This window comes from Triticum aestivum, chromosome 4A, assembly GCF_018294505.1.
Source record: "Triticum aestivum cultivar Chinese Spring chromosome 4A, IWGSC CS RefSeq v2.1, whole genome shotgun sequence".
NCBI lineage: Eukaryota > Viridiplantae > Streptophyta > Magnoliopsida > Poales > Poaceae > Triticum > Triticum aestivum.
The window spans coordinates 710,319,352-710,332,074 of NC_057803.1; positions in this window are offsets into that span (position 1 = coordinate 710,319,352).

Consider the following 12,723-nt stretch of genomic DNA (forward strand, 5'->3'; position numbering starts at 1 on the left):
GGCAAAGGAGGAGACCGAAGGTATGTTCGGTGAGACCCTGACGATTGCTTTTTCCCTTGCTTGTTTCAAAATCTGATCTTGCTGCAACTTGCAGGTAAGGTAAGAGAGGCCCAACAGAAGAAAGACCTTGAGCTAGCTGAGAAGACCAAGCTTGCTGACGAGAAGTTAGCTTCAGTCACCAAGCTTGAGCAAGACAATGCCAATCTGAAAGCTGCTCTTGGGATTGCCAACAAGGAGGTCAGTCGACTGAAAACTGATAAAGCTGCCCTGACCGACCAAGTCAGCAAATTGACTGGGAAGAAAACTGATCTGGAGGCTTTCCTGAGTGGACTTGCCAAGAAGCTGTTTCTTATGCTTGAAGGTAAATCTCTATGCTTGGCAGACGTTTCCAATCGTGATTTTTCCATTCGACCATCCTCTTGACTTAGTGATCACCCTTGCAGAATTTTGTCAAAACTTTGAAGAAGAAACTAGCCGACTGGAGCCAAACCTCGACCCCGTCAATTCTCCGGTGAACGACGAAGTTGCCATGGATATTTTCCGACTGGAGTCTCGTGTTGCAGCTGTCGTGGACTATCTCGCAAGGCTGAAGGCCGCCACATCTCGCATCGACTCGACGCTCTGGCCTGAGGAGACACTTCAGAATGACCTTGAGTCGCTGATGGCCCGCTTGAACACAATCCCTGGTCGAGTGCAGGAGTGGAAGAAGTCCTCGGCTCGGTGTGGTGCAGATGTCGCTCTGTGTCTGGCCCGAGTCCACTACAAAGATGCGCGAGAAGAGAAGCTGGCGGCCCTTCGGGTGGCCAATACCACGAAGCACGACTTCAGGTCCTTTATGGAAACTTTCCTTGCAGCTGCCACTCGGATCGCCGACGGAATTGACCTTGATGAATTCGTTGCACCTTCCAGCCCTCCACAGGAGGGGTAAAAAACTTCTTCTGGCTCGATACTTTAAATTTGCCTCGGTATGCCGAGTGGAATTGTAACCGACAAACCTTAACGGGCTTGATGCCTGAGCACTTTCGGTTCCTTTAGATGTCGATTCAAACTTGAATTTGGTGCTTGAATACGATTGTCTTCGGCTCGAAATGTCTTTTGCAGGTTCAAAGCAAGGCGCCTTTATTGCAATCGACTTATCCTGCGGTCCACTTAGGCGAGCACTGGGCCGCAGCTAAGCCTCTGAGTGGAAGTCGGGCTTACCACTCGGTAGGATTTTTATAACTTAGGCGAGCACAAGGCTGCAGCTAAGCCTCCGAGTGAGGGGGTCGCTCTTCACTCGGTAGGATTTTTATAACTTAGGCGAGCACAGGGCTGCAGCTAAGCCTCCGAGTGAGGGGGTCGCTCTTCACTCGGTAGGATTTTTATAACTTAGGCGAGCACATGGCTGCAGCTAAGCCCCCGAATGAGAGGGTTGCTCTTCACTCGGTGGAATTTTTATAACTTAGGCGAGTGCTTGGACTGCAGCTAAGCCCCCGAGTGAGAGGGCTGCTCTTCACTCGGTAGGATTTTTACAACTTAGGCGAGTGCTTGGACTGCAGCTAAGCCCCCGAGTGAGAGGGTTGCTCTTCACTCGGTAGGATTTTTATAACTTAGGCGAGTGCTTGGACTGCAGCTAAGCCTCCGAGTGAGAGGGTTGCTCTTCACTCGGTAGGATTTTTATAACTTAGGTGAAACGGATTCGCGGCTAAGCCTCCGAGTGGGAGGGTTGCTCCTTACTCGGTAGGATTTTTATAACTTAGGCGAGTCTTTGGACTGCAGCTAAGCCCCCGAGTGAGAGGGTTGCTCCTCACTCGGTAGGATTTTTATAACTTAGGCGAGTCCTTGGACTGCAGCTAAGCCCCCGAGTGAGAGGGTTGCTCCTTACTCGGTAGGATTTTGATAAACTTAGGCGAGCACAGGGCTGCAGCAAAGCCTCCGAGTGAGAGGGTTGCTCCTCACTCGGTAGGATTTTTATAACTTAGGCGAGTGCTTGGACTGCAGCTAAGCCTCCGAGTGAGAGGGTTGCTCTTCACTCGGTAGGATTTTTATAACTTAGGCGAGTGCTTGGACTGCAGCTAAGCCTCCGAGTGAGAGGGTTGCTCCTTACTCGGTAGGATTTTTATAACTTAGGCGAGTCTTTGGACTGCAGCTAAGCCCCCGAGTGAGAGGGTTGCTCCTCACTCGGTAGGATTTTTATAACTTAGGCGAGTCCTTGGACTGCAGCTAAGCCCCCGAGTGAGAGGGTTGCTCCTTACTCGGTAGGATTTTGATAAACTTAGGCGAGCACAGGGCTGCAGCTAAGCCTCCGAGTGAGAGGGTTGCTCCTCACTCGGTAGGATTTTTATAACTTAGGCGAGTCCTTGGACTGCAGCTAAGCCCCCGAGTGAGAGGGTTGCTCCTTACTCGGTAGGATTTTTATAACTTAGGCGAAACGGATTCACGGCTAAGCCTCCGAGTGGGAGTCTGGCTCACCACTCAGTAGGATTTTTACAAACTTAGGCGAAACGGATTCGCAGCTAAGTCACCCACTGAAATAAAAAGTGACAAAAATTATGGAGGGACTATGACACTATTATTTTGAGGTCCATGAACTACAGAAGTACTTTATTGCAACTCATCCGAGTGATAAAACTTAAGTGTAGAATGGGTGGAGTAGCTCCGCGTTCCAAGCTCGGGGCTCGTCGATATTACGCTCGACGTTGTAAAGACGGTACGCCCCGTTGTGGAGGACTTTGGTGACGATGAAGGGACCTTCCCAAGAAGGAGCAAGCTTGTGTGGTTTGTGCTGATCCACTCGGAGAACCAAATCCCCTTCCTGGAAGGCTCGACCTCTCACATTTCTGGCGTGGAAACGGCGCAAATCTTGTTGGTAGATGGTCGACCGGATCAGAGCCATCTCCCTTTCTTCCTCTAAAAGGTCGACTGCGTCCTGCCGCGCCTGTTCAGCCTCTGCTTCGTTGTAGATTTCAATTCGAGGAGCATTGTGGAGAAGTTCACTCGGCAAGACTGCTTCAGCTCCATAGACCAAGAAGAATGGAGTTCTTCCGGTCGACCGATTAGGTGTGGTCCGCAGTCCCCAGAGTACAGATGGAAGTTCGTCGACCCAAGCTCCAGCCGCGTGTTTGAGATCACGCATCAGTCGAGGCTTCAATCCCTTAAGAATCAGTCCATTAGCTCGCTCTGCTTGTCCATTCGACTGCGGATGGGCGACTGATGCGTAGTCGACCCGTGTGCCCTGGGAGTCGCAGAAAGCTCTGAATTCCTCTGAGTCAAAGTTCGACCCATTATCCGTAATGATGTTGTGCGGGACTCCATATCTGAATATTAGTTCCCTGATGAAGCTAACAGCAGTACCGGTGTCAAGGCTCTTGATTGGCTTAGCCTCGATCCACTTGGTGAACTTGTCGACTGCCACCAGTACATGCGTGAAGCCACTTCGTCCTGTTCTCAAAGGACCGACCATGTCCAGCCCCCAGACTGCAAAAGGCCAGACGAGTGGGATGGTCTTCAAAGCTGATGCAGGCTTGTGCGACATATTCGAGTAGAACTGACATCCCTCGCACTTATCCACTATCTCTTTTGCCATCTCATTCGCCTTTGGCCAGTAAAATCCGGCTCGGTATGCTTTGGCCACGATGGTCCGAGAGGACGCATGATGACCACAGGTCCCCGAGTGGATATCTTTGAGGATGAGTCGACCTTCTTCTGGTGTTATGCACTTCTGACTAACTCCAGTCGCGCTTTCTCTGTATAATTGTCCTTTGATTATGGTAAAGGCCTTAGATCGACGGACGATCTGTCGGGCCTCTTCCTCATCCTCCGGAAGCTCTTTCCTCAAGATATATGCGACATACGGAATCGTCCAGTCGGGAATGACCACCAAAACCTCCATGATCAAGTCGACCACCGCTGGGACTTCAACTTCAGTCGGATCTGTGGCACTCTTGGGCTGTGGAGTTTCTTCGGTGAAAGGATCTTCTTTGACTGACGGAGTGTGTATATGCTCCAAGAACACACCACTCGGAATGGCTTCTCTCTTGGAACCTATCTTTGCTAGATCATCAGCTGCTTGATTTTTCAGTCGGGGTATATGATGGAGCTCCAACCCCTCGAACTTCTTTTCCAGCTTCCTCACTGCACTGCAGTATCCAGTCATGGCTGGGCTTCTCACGTCCCACTCTTTCATCACCTGATTGACCACTAAATCCGAGTCGCCATAGACCATCAGGCGACGGACGCCGAGTGAAATGGCCATGCGCAACCCATATAAGAGGGCCTCATATTCTGCCTCGTTGTTGGAGGAATCAAAGTGAATCTGGAGCACATATCTGAGCTTATCTCCTCTGGGGGAAACCAGGACAACCCCAGCACCGGAACCATTCAACATCTTAGAGCCATCAAAGAACATGGTCCAATTCTCCTAGTGAACTTCAGTCGGCTGCTGCTGTTCAATCCACTCGGCGAGGAAATCTGCTATTGCCTGGGACTTAATGGCTTTCTTTGCCTCAAACTTGATATCAAGGGGAAGAAGTTCAATCGCCCATTTGGCCACTCGACCAGTTGCATCTCTGTTGTGCAAAATCTCTGATAGTGGAGCGTCGCTGACGACTGTGATGGAATGGTCAGAGAAATAATGAGCAACCTTCTTTGTGGTTATGTATATTCCATACACAAGCTTCTAATAATGAGGATATCTCTGCTTGGATGGAGTCAAGACTTCAGACAAATAATACACTGGGCGCTGAACTTTGAGAGCTTTTCCTTCTTCTTCCCGCTCGACCGTTAGCACAATACTGACGACTTGTCCTGTGGCTGCGATGTAGAGCAACAGAGGCTCTTTGCTGATTGGAGCAGCAAGCACCGGCTGGGTGGAGAGCAGAGCTTTTAGCTCGGCAAACGCTGCATCAGCTTCTGGAGTCCACTCGAACTTGTCTGCCTTCTTCATCAGTCGGTAAAGAGGCAATGCCTTTTCACCGAGTCGTGAGATGAATCGACTTAATGCGGCCAAGCATCCAGTAAGCTTCTGGACATCGTGCACTCGCACAGGGCGTTTCATTCGGAGAATGGTGCCAATTTTCTCTGGGTTAGCGTCGATTCCCCGTTCGGAAATGAGAAAACCGAGTAACTTGCCACCAGGAACTCCAAATGTGCACTTTGATGGATTGAGCTTGATATCATACCTTCTAAGGTTGGCAAATGTTTCGGCGAGGTCAGCGAGCAGGTCGAACCCTTTTCGTGACTTGACAACAATATCATCCATATAAGCTTCCACATTCCGACTGATTTGAGTGAGTAGACACTTCTGAATCATTCGCATAAATGTGGCTCCGGCATTCTTGAGGCCGAATGGCATGGTGATATAGCAGAAGCACCCGAATGGAGTGATGAAAGCTGTTTTTACCTCATCGGGCCCGTACAGACGGATCTGGTGGTACCCGGAGTAAGCATCTAAAAAAGATAACCTCTCGCATCCCGCGGTCGAGTCAACGATTTGATCTATGCGAGGGAGAGGAAAGTGATCTTTCGGGCAGGCCCGGTTGATGTGCTTGAAATCAATGCACATTCGGAGCGACTTGTCCTTCTTAGGAACCATGACGACATTAGCGAGCCACTCGGAGTGGTATATCTCTCGGATAAATCCTGCCGCCAACAGTCGAGCCACTTCTTCACCAATGGCTTTTCTCTTCTGGACGGCGGACCGCCGAAGATGCTCTTTGACTGGTTTGGCAGATGAGTCGACTCTTAAGAGATGCTCAGCCAGCCCCCTGGGAACACCTGGCATGTCAGCGGGCTTCCATGCAAAAATGTCCCAGTTCTCACGGAGGAACTGGATGAGCGCTTCTTCCTATTTTGGGTCGAGTGTCGTGGAGATGCGGGTCGGAGCTGCTTCGGGGTCGGTCGGGTGAATGTGAACAGGCTTCGTCTCACCGGACGACTGGAATGCAGACTCTGTGGCGGGCTTCTTGGATCGCAGCAAGTCACTCGGATCTGCGTTTTGCTTGTATTCTTCGAACTCGATTGCTGTCACCTGGGAATCGGCATTCTTGGAGCCCTTCTGAAAGCACTCTTCTGCCTTTTTCCTATCACCGGTGACAGTGATCACACCTTTGGGACCGGGCATCTTCAATTTGAGGTACACGTAACATGGTCGAGCCATGAACCGTGCATAGGCTGGTCTCCCCAAAATGGCATGATATGCACTCTGAAAATCCACGACCTCGAACGTCAACTTTTCTTTGCGAAAATGCTTCGAATCACCAAACACCACGTCCAAAGCTATCTGGCCGAGTGACTCGGCCTTCTTCCCTGGTATAACTCCATGGAAGCTCATGTTACTAGTGCTCAGTCGGGACATCGGAATGCCCATACCTTTCAATGTGTCTGCATACAATAAGTTCAGCCCACTTCCACCATCCATCAGCACCTTTGTCAGTCGAGTGCCTTCGACAACTGGATCAACCACCAAAGCTTGCCTCCCAGGGGTGGCAATATGAGTCGGGTGATCAGATTGATCGAATGTGATGGGTGTTTGAGACCACTTCAGATAATTTGCCTTTGCTAGGGCAACCATGTTCACCTCTCGATTAATCACTTTCAGTCGACTTCTGCTTTCCACATCTGCAAAGATCATCAGAGTGGAGTTGATATGCGGATATCCTCCCTCACTGTCCTCTTTGTCTTCGGCCTTGTCCGACTCCTTCTCCTTGTCCTTAGACTGTTTTCCCTGAAACTGCTGGATCAGGAGTCGACATTGGCGAGTGGTGTGCTTTGGGTAAATGATATTCCCCTCTTCGTCTTTCTTCGTGTGAATGTGACATGGCATGTCCATCACGTCGTTCCCTTCTTTATCCTTTACCTTCTTGGGGTTCCAGGATCCTTTTGGTTTCCCCTTAAACTTTCCTTGAGTCACGGCCAGAGCCTCTCCAGGAGCTGCCGGTTCAGCCTTCCGCTTCTGTTTCCGACTGGTGTTTCCTTTTTCCGACTGACTCGGCTTGTGCTTGCCGCTTCGGAGTCGGTCTTCTTCTTCGCCGTTGGCGTACTTGGTAGCAATCTCCATCATCCGACTCAAGGTCATGTCACCGGTTCGACCAAATTTCAAACTCAGTTCTCTGTTCTTGACACCATCTTTGAAGGCGCAGACTGCCTGATGATCGGACACATTCTCCACAGTGTGGTGCAAAGTGATCCACCTCTGAATATACTCTCTGAGAGTCTCATTAGTTTTCTGCACGCAGACTTGCAACTCTGTCAATCCAGCTGGTCGCTTGCAAGTCCCTTCAAACGTTCTGATGAACACTCGGGACAGATCTTCCCAAGTGTAAATGCTGCTAGGAGGTAATTGAGTCAACCATGCCCTGGCAGAACCTTCCAGCATGAGAGGCAAGTGTTTCATGGCCACCTCGTCGTTCCCACCACCGATCTGAACTGCCACTCGGTAGTCTTCAAGCCAAGTTTCAGGCTTAGAGTCACCAGTGAACTTGCTGACTCCTGTAGCCAACCTGAAATTGGGAGGAATAACTGCGGCTCTGATAGCTCTGCTGAAACATTCAGGACCAGAAACATGCAGTCGACTGCTTGTGGGTACATCTCTGTCGAGTGCACCTCGATGGGCTCTGTTCCGGTCGACCAACCCTTGCACGATAATGGACCGCGCGTCGAAGCCTGGTTCTCTAGGGTCAACTGGAACCCTACGCCCTGTACTGTACTGACGCCTATCATCTGGCTGCCGAGGAGCGTAAGACCCACCCCTCGGAGGGGAATAGGGCACTCGACGCCTATCATCTCGGTCGAATCTGTCGCCATATTGATCTCGTCGATTCTCGCGCCCTTCGTGCCGCGGAGGCGATCTGGGGCTGTGAGCCGACTGAACCGTATTCACAGTGACGGATCGACTGTGAATTCTGTTGCGCGACTGAGACACGGCTGAATTCTGATCTCCTGCTGCCCGGAGCAGATCCCTGATCTGCAGCAAACCTCTGCCAGCTTCCGACTGCGAAGGCTGGATGGACTCTGCTATACGGGCCGCAGCTGCTAAATTCTGAATTGGGGTTCGATATACCTGAGTCGGCGGGAAGAGTTGACGCCGACTAGTGTCGGGAACTCGTTGCCGCGCGCGCTCGTCGAGTGCTCGCTGAAGGTTCTCCAGTCGAGTGCGCTCGGCCAAATTGGCCAGACGCGCCTCCTCCAAGGCACGAGCCTCGGGGGTTTCTCCTGCGATGGGAATACGCAGGGGATCCTCGTTCCTGCGGCGAAGTTCCTCTCTTTGTAGAGAGTCGAGTGGCTCGGGCTGGTACTCTTCGTAGCCTCGTGCAGGGTCGCCACCGTCACCTGCTCCACCACCACGGGCGAAGCCAGGAGGGCTGTGGGGCCCGTCTACCATCAAGATTTCCGCCGCTGGATCACTGCTTCCGCACTCGGATGCAGTCTCTACGGAGCCAGTCGACTGATCGAACAAGCCGTAGAGAGATTCGTTGGGCTCGATTGCCGCAACTTGGGTGGTGGCCGATTGGCGAGCCACCGCGTGACTCACCCATCGGTGAAGCCTCGACCGGCCTGAGCGCTTGCGCTGGCGGGAGACCGGGAGGGTGGACGATGGAGGAGCCGACCGATACTGGGTCGACGGTTGCCGCAGCAGAACGCCGCGGACACATGCGCGAAAATGCGTCGCACCGCGGACGGGGAGCGCATCTACGTCGAGTGGAGCCTCCTGGAGCCATGCGGAGTCGTCGGCGATGAAGGTGAGAGTGCCGAGACGGATCTCTTGACCCTCGACCAAAACTCCAGCAGACACCATGATGAAAGTACTCGGAAGAATCGCAACTTCTCCACAAAATCGCTAAAACACCTGCCCCACGGTGGGCGCCAACTGTCGTGGTTCTAAGCCTGACAGTAGAGTGGGGTTAGGTATGGAGAGGCAAGGTCCTAGCTATGGAGAGGTTGTAAGCACAAAGGATGTACGAGTTCAGGCCCTTCTCAGAAGAAGTAACAGCCCTACGTCTCGGAGCCCGGAGGCGGTCGAGTGGATTATGTGTATATGAGCTACAAGGTGCCGAACCCTTCTGCCTGTGGAGGGGGGTGGCTTATATAGAGTGCGCCAGGACCCCAGCCAGCCCACGTAGGAGAGGGTTTAAGGTGAGTTAAGTCTGGGGCGTTACTGGTAACGCCCCACATAAAGTGCCTTTACTATCATAAAGTCTACTTGATTACAGGCCGTTGCAGTGTAGAGTGCCTCTTGACCTCCTGGTGGTCGAGTGAGTCTTCGTGGTCGAGTCCTTCAGGCCAGTCGAGTGAATCCTCGTTGGTCGACTGGAAGGCGATCTCTTCTAAGGATGTCCTGGGGTAAGTTACTTGGATCAGGTCCATGACCCTACCCTAGGTACACAACCCCATCAGGCGGCGCCCCCCTTTCCTCTTTCCCCTCCCCCCTTTCCTTCTCCACCAAGGCAAGAGGGGGGAGTCCTACTCCCGGTGGGAGTAGGACTCCTCCAGGCGCACCCCTTGGGGGCCGGCCGCACCTCCCCCTCCCTCCTTTATATACGGGGGCAGGGGGGCACCCTAGGACACACAAGTTGATCTACGTGATCGTTCCTTAGCCGTGTGCGGTGCCCCCCTCCACCATATTCCACCTCGGTCATATCGTCGCGGAGTTTAGGCGAAGCCCTGCGCCGGTAGAGCATCATCATCGTCACCACGCCGTCGTGCTGACGGAACTCATCCCCGACATTTTGCTGGATCGGAGTTCGGGGATCGTCATCGAGTTGAACGTGTGGTGAACTCGGAGGTGCCGTACGTTCGGTACTTGGATCGGTCGGATCGTGAAGACGTACGACTACATCAACCGCGTTGTCATAACGCTTCCGCTTTCGGTCTACGAGGGTACGTGGACACACTCTCCCCTCTCGTTGCTATGCATCACCATGATCTTGCGTGTGCGTAGGAATTTTTTTGAAATTACTGCGTTCCCCAACAATTCTTGTCTCTTGCATCGTATATTATGTTGAAATCACCATTGATAAGCCACACTTGGCCTGTTGGTGGGGCAACCCTCGCTATTTCTGAGAGGAAATCATCTTTCCGATCCTCATCCGAGGGCCCATAAACCGTGGTCAGCCAGAAATCTTTGCATGTTCCTCCTATCTGCACTTTTGCCGTCATAGAAAACTGCCCTATCGAGTGAGACTGCACGGTTACCATGCTAGAGTTCCAGAAAATGGCCGCCCCTCCTCTTGTTCCAATGGTGGGGAGGATTGTGCACTGGTCAAGCCAGGTGCCTCCTACTTCTCTAGCTAAGTAGGTGGACCAGCAGTCTATCTTGGTCTCTTGCATACATAGGATTGCTAGTTTGTGTGCCTGCGCAGTGTCACGCATGACAGAGCGCCTCACCGGCATGTTTAGTCCCTTCACATTCCAGCTCATGATCGGCATGTTGGTGTCATCCATGGGGTAACCGAGAAATGCTCATGCTACGGTGAAGGTGATCAGGGTGATGCACGCAGAATTGCCGACGACTAACTACTGCTGAATTTTTAAAACACAAGCACACCATCCGTACATCCTGGGGTTGCCGTCGGCCCCCAATAGGCCCAAAACCCCGCCGGCGAACAGCTAACCTCCTAACCTTACTACTGAAACAACCCATCATGCAGGAAAGTAAACCTAACTCTACCCAGCTCACTGCTGGTCGTCGTCGGCCGATTACAAAGCTATGGATGTCTAACATGGGGAACGGGGCACCGAGGCGTCTCCTTGCTGGCTTGGCATGCCGGCGATCTCCTTGAGCGTGTGGGCATCGAGGCTGCACTCACCCCCCTCTGATAGTGTCCCTCGTGGAGACTGTGGAGCTCCTGGCGAGGACACGGAGTTGCTGGCCAATTCTCGATAGACCCATATAGTTGTGACTTCTAGTATGATGATGGTTATGACACAACTGCTTGATCCCATTCCATCTGGATAGGCCCACTGTGGGCTTGATTGGAGGCAAGAGGGGGTGTCCAGCTGGGCTTAAAATATGGCCAAGGATGGTTAGATTGGTCAGAGTCAGCTGACATTGCGGTCATGGCGTTTGCAGGGTAAGGTGATCTGATTTCTCGAAGATTACCATCAACTGTGGCCCATCCTAGAGGGAAAGGAGCAAGAGTCAAACCGATGGTGGCTGCTTTATTTTTCTAGGAGTTACTATATATATACTGAAGAAGAGACCCCTTGTATGGACGAGCTGAAATTCTACCTAATCAATACATGCAAAGAACACACAAAGTAGGAGTAGGGTGTTACACCTCCTCGCTTGCCCAAACCAGGTTATATTTGCCTCTTGTGTAGCATGGAGTGAGTGGATTGTTTTTAACCCCTACACGAACTCTATAGGAGTTGCATCGTAGCTCCAATCTCAACGAGCACCCGTCGATAGGTGAAGACCTTAAGCCTTGGCCTATTTTCCTGTTATTGTTTTTCTCATCAAACAGGGCTTCTAGAGACGACAAGAACTTCTCAGAATATCTACATCTTGTTAGCGTTGGGGATTTTGCAATTCCCAATGAAATTTTTATCTGTGCACCTATTGCTTTAGCTAAGGTTGCAGCTGAACAATTTGATATTAAACCTCATCTTGTTAGCGTGGTTCAGCGAAACCAATTTAGAGTCTCATATTCTAAAAGTTGTAGGTATGCATCTACAAACTTTTATCGAGCTTTGTGACATGACTTGTATAAAATACTACGTATGAGCCTGACGTGCTTAAGCTGCATTTATTCCCTCTTCTCCTATGAGGAAAAGCTAATAACGGCTTATAGCTTTGCCAAAGGGGACCATCACATCTTGGAATATCTACTGTAAGTTTACAACTAAAAAATTTCACTTGCTAATATTATGCAATTACGTTCTAATATTACTGGTTCTACATAGGAATATCACCGGCAACTAGCGCTTGTTTGGGATCATACAAAACAAGCTATAAGGAATTTTCAAAATCATGGAATGAAAGAATGGTTAATTCTTCATCTATTTTATAATACCCTCTTATCAAATACAATGCTTCATATAGGTGCAGGCGGAACAATTATGAGAAGCCCAATTGTATAAACTAAAAAGGTACTTCAAATATGCCAAAAAAAAACATGCCTAGTGGCATGTTGAAGGATCTTCTACAAAAAAATATAAATTCTACTATACAAGAGAATATTCAAGAGCCCAGTAGCAAAATCGATGAACTCAGGCTTTCTTTGTTTTTTCTATGGTTATCTTCAAGTTTTCCATTTTATATTTTATATTTCTTCATTTTTCTTTTTTTTCCCTTTGTTTCTTTCTTTGGTTTCACCAATTTTATTTTGGCATATTTTGTCATACATATGTCTTATTTTGTCATACACATTGTACCTTTTCTGTATTTATACATGTTTAGCATTTTGAAAATATATGATTTACTTTATATATATATATATATATATATATATATATATATTTTGACATCTGTTTATTCATACATAGTGTATATTTTTGCTATGCATATAAAGTGAATTTTATACACAAATAAAAATTATTTAAGTACATTAATAAAAAAGACAGATATGTTTTTGAAGATTTCTATTGAGTGTGTGTTAACTATTTTCCAAATGATAAAAAATATTTTTTTAAGTATGGAAACTTTTTCTAAATTGTATACAATACTTCCTGAAACTTTCAAAAACATATTTTTAAACATGTGATTTTTTAAAATGTAACATACATTTTGTTAATGGTCTCAATCTT